Source organism: Meleagris gallopavo, chromosome 2, assembly GCF_905368555.1.
Source record: "Meleagris gallopavo chromosome 2, MGAL_WU_HG_1.1, whole genome shotgun sequence".
Lineage (NCBI taxonomy): Eukaryota > Metazoa > Chordata > Aves > Galliformes > Phasianidae > Meleagris > Meleagris gallopavo.
In genome coordinates, this window is record NC_139405.1 from 57,736,489 (window position 1) to 57,741,004 (window position 4,516).

Below are 4,516 nucleotides of genomic sequence, written 5' to 3' on the forward strand. Positions count from 1 at the left end.
AAAGGTTTCCTGAAAGCCAAATAAGGCCCTAATCTTATATACACTTTTGTCCCGTTAATCTATGTGTAAGAGATTGCATCTCTAAGTTAAATTAAGCATATGCTTAAATGTTTGCAGGATCAGGTCTTTGATTTGTATAAATATGTGGCTCTAACAAAAACAAAGAATAGTCTTCATAGCTTAAATGTACAAAATGACCCACATTTAAAACGTTGAGAAGAAGAAAGTCATTTGAGATGGTTCAGCATTAAAGTAATGATAAAATAATTCAACATTTTTTTGTTAATAATTTGCATGCACTAAAAAAGTTACTGCAAGAGATTCTACCAACTTCACCAGAATTTCTCATAGAGTTAGATGCTCTCATCTCAAAGCTATCAAATCTAGCTTACAGGATATGATATGTGAGTTTGAGAGAGCTGTCATTGCCAACTGATAAAATGTGATTTCACAGTATCAGTAGAATGTAATTCAACATGCGAACAGAACAAATCAGTGAATTTCATATTTGACGTAAGGCAAGTTCTACTACTTGTTTTTTAAGTGAGTAAGTAAAAAGAGAACTCAGTTTACAAGAGCATTGAAAGCCTGCTTTTATCACGAGCAGGCAGAGTAAAAGGGGCATTCTAACAACTCATAGTCATGGAAAAAGGAATTTTTTCTAATAGAAGCTATAACTGATGACTGCAGCTTTTCTGTAAGTGTAATTGAAAAGATTGATGCCTCTGCAGTGCAGTTATTCTATTGGTTGGGTTACAAGAATTCTCACTGGTAGCATGAAAATGTTTATTTGCAGTTCACTTTCCCTCATAGGCAGGAAATTTCTTTGATCTTTTTTTTTTTTTTTTATCTGGTGATATTAAAAGCTCAATGAAGTAAATGAAGTGCAGTAAACAGATTGTCAGTTAAGTTCCTGTACAACTTGCTAGATCTTTAGCTTTAAAAGATATCAGCTTAATAAAAAGATCAACATTTCAATGTATTTCACTTTAGGGATTAAACATTATGATAAGAAGTAATCTAATCAGAGTACTTTAATGAATATACATAATTTTTTTGTACTAAATCTCTATGTTATGTAATTAAAGTAATGCATTGAAAGGGAAAAGGTTTACTTTTTTATTTTGAACAATTTCATACAACTTTCTATTCTATCATAGGAAAAGACCAATATAAGACTGCATCACAGAGTAGTGAGCAGAGTAGTAACTACATAACTAAACTATTTTTCTATGCAATATCTTAGCATGAGTGCTTTCATCCTGCATGAACAACAGTGACCTCTCAAGGCTAATTTGCTGAATGATAAATAACTTGCAATTAAACTTGAAAGAAGAGTTCTCATAAACTTTGTTTGTCACCCTGCTCCTTTTTTTCTCTTCTAATGTACTCTTGTCTTGTGTAGAATAGCAATGAAATCATTATTAAAACAAATGGATTATGCAATTACCAAAGCATTAAGAAAACTGAGGAAGTAACTAGGAAAGTCTTTTAGAACTCAGATCACTTTTTTGGTACAGTGGGTCAAATTCTGCATTTATCTTTAATCCACAACAGTTTAATTTATAGATGCTGAAATTTGTAGTGGAACAAATACAAGTTTGTATTTTTTTAAGAAGTCTTTTTATTTTTTTGTAGAATGTCAAAGATATGGTACTTGGTGAAGTAGATGAAAGCTTGCTATTACCCCTCTGACACAGTCAGAAAGATATTATTACTGGGATGATGGTAATGAAAGGGTATCATTATTTTTTGTGTGGAAAAGTTTCACAGATAAACAAACATGCAGGAACAGTATTTGTTGTATTTATCCTCCATAAATCTCTGAGCAGGAAGCAGTCCAAAGAGTCTTATACGAATTCTTTCAGCTAATTTACTTAGCAACTCTCCACAAATAATTCACTGTTTTTCCCATCTCCTACTCTTATTGAATGTGTTTAGTCTGTGACACTAAAAGTTCTTGGAATTGCCTCAATGCATTTGCTGCTGATGAAAGCTTGGAAACAGGTTATGCAGATTATTCATGTGATAATTTTAGGAATTCCTTAGCTTGCTAGTGTGATTCAAAACTAGCTTTACTGGACTTTCTCCTCTCAGCCTTTTCAGGAAGTTAGCACCAGCCCTTTCAAACCAAAGTTGTCGTTGTTCTCTCACTTAGGTACACTCTTTCCTATGAAGGGAGGTGATTCATGATTTGTAAGTAGTATTATTGCCCTTATATATTCAGTTAACACCAGAGATCAACAGGACCTATGATTAACAAGTAAATGTAATTGTAAAAGCACAAAAGTGAAAGAAATGTCATCCAAGTGAAAAGCCTTGAGAAGCCACTTAGCAGAGACTACGAGAATAAGAGAGAAAGTATAATTCAAGATTTGCTTTTTGCAACCAGCACTCAGGAATGTTGTGAGATTGTTGTGGACACACAAAAATTGTATGTGTTTCCCATTCAAGCCATAGCCAGACATCCTCAGAAGAAACTGCTTTCAGGGGTCAGTAAGGATAAATGAACCTTCCAACTTGAAAAGGCTAAGAGACCTTTACTGTTCAAGCCCAGATATAGTATTCTGCACATATTAAACCTACTCTCTGAAATTCATTTCCTAAAATGCATAATTGCATATTTTTAGTTAGAAACCTCTCTCTGAAAACTTTCCAAGACAAAACCTATGCACGTGTACAAAAAATATTTGCAACCATACGTACTAGGCATTAAAACATAGTCTATAGAATACAATTAGAAAATCTAGGAAATGTGGAATTATTCTGCATCGCAAAACGGAAGGCTCTGTATTCATCTGTATAATGACTATCAGGTGTTTTTGTCTCTAAACTTATACTACAAATCATTAGAACCACTGAAGCTAGAAAAGTAATAGACTGACAAAATATTATTAATTTCTTATTTGGATGCTCTTGGATTATTCATTGTAATATTTTATGGTGTTTTATCAAAATTAATTCTGAAACAAAAAAAATCAACAGCAGTGATCATGCAAAGGAACAAATTACTTGTTGAAATAAAACATTTTCTAATAGTTTTGCTTCATTTGTTGTGCTAGCAGAGATTTGAATAACAGATCCTCTTTTCATACAGCAAGGCTATCACAGGCATTGCTCAGAATCCTTTTCCCATTTTGTAGGGTTAGCAGGGAAGACCCTGAATTCCTAGTTCTGACAATAGGCAGATTAAAGCCTATCAGATTACTCTTGATTTAAAAGGTAGGACAAACTAAGGTATTTGCTGCAGTCAAGATGAGGAAATTCACATATTTATTTAAGATAGCTTACAAAAGTCTGAATTTGAAGTTAGCACAGAAACCTGGCTCTCACTGATTCAACGTGACTATATTTATTGGCTTCAGTGGATCAAGACTCTGATGTCTATAGTCCATTAACAGTGCTTAAGTTATGTTTACACCAAAGCTTGACTGTCATTTTATTTTTTGCCTTATCACATCATTTTTCTCTTTTCAGCACTGAGATAAGCATTTTCCTTGTTGATGTAACCAATAGGTTAGAGAAAGTGTCAAAAAATGTCAGAAAAGTTATTGAAAGAAGTTTTTGGGGCTAAGACTCCCTTATTAAATCTTCATCCTTGATTATTCACTTCATTTTTCTTATAAAATGAATTCTGAACTATGTGTAAGAAAGTCACTGTGCATTAACTGTTTTCTCTGAAAATATGATTGTACAAAAATAAAGCAAGTCTGGTATCCTGTCAATGTTTCATTAAATAAAGTTTCAAATTTTCAGAAAAATAAAATTTTAAGACCTCGTAGCTGTTTTCCAGAAAGCAGTTCTGGAAACTGAAGTTTCTTTTACATTTTTTAAATTCAAGCTTTCTTTCTCTGCCAGTATGTATTGGGATAATATAAAGATATCTAACACAGTGAAAAACCCATTATACAGCATAAATATTTAAATGAAAGCTGCATCTCACATTTAACTTTTATTTCATCTTTTAAGATGGAAATACAAAGAACTTAGAGGAAACGGACTAGCCATGTAATCATATATATACATAGGGAAGGAGTATGTGATTAGAAAGGAAGAAGGCACATGGAATAGAAGCTGAGAATGGAGCAAGTGCAAATAAAAGGCAAAAGGACAGAGAAGAAGAAAAAAGAATGTGAGAGACTTGAAACTAGCTAAAAGTGAGGAATTATGAGCAAGTAAAATGGAAACGAAAGGTCATAGAAAGAAAAAAGTTCTGGAGGAGCGAAGAGGAAGGGAAAGGAGAAAATACAGCTAATGTCAGAATAACATTGGCTGCAAACACTTTCCATAGTTTTGCACAAACCAAGTTTCTCCCACTGAAACAAGCTGATATATTGTGTGTGAACAGTTTTAATTAAAAAACAGTTTAATTACCTCTCTTGAATTCAAAACATTTAAAATAACTTTAACATTTTCTCAATTTTTCTGGAATTATTGCTATGATTAAATTTAATGTTTTATGTTTTCCAAAGGAATGTGAATAAATTTAAAATAAATTATTATCAGTAAACTCCAT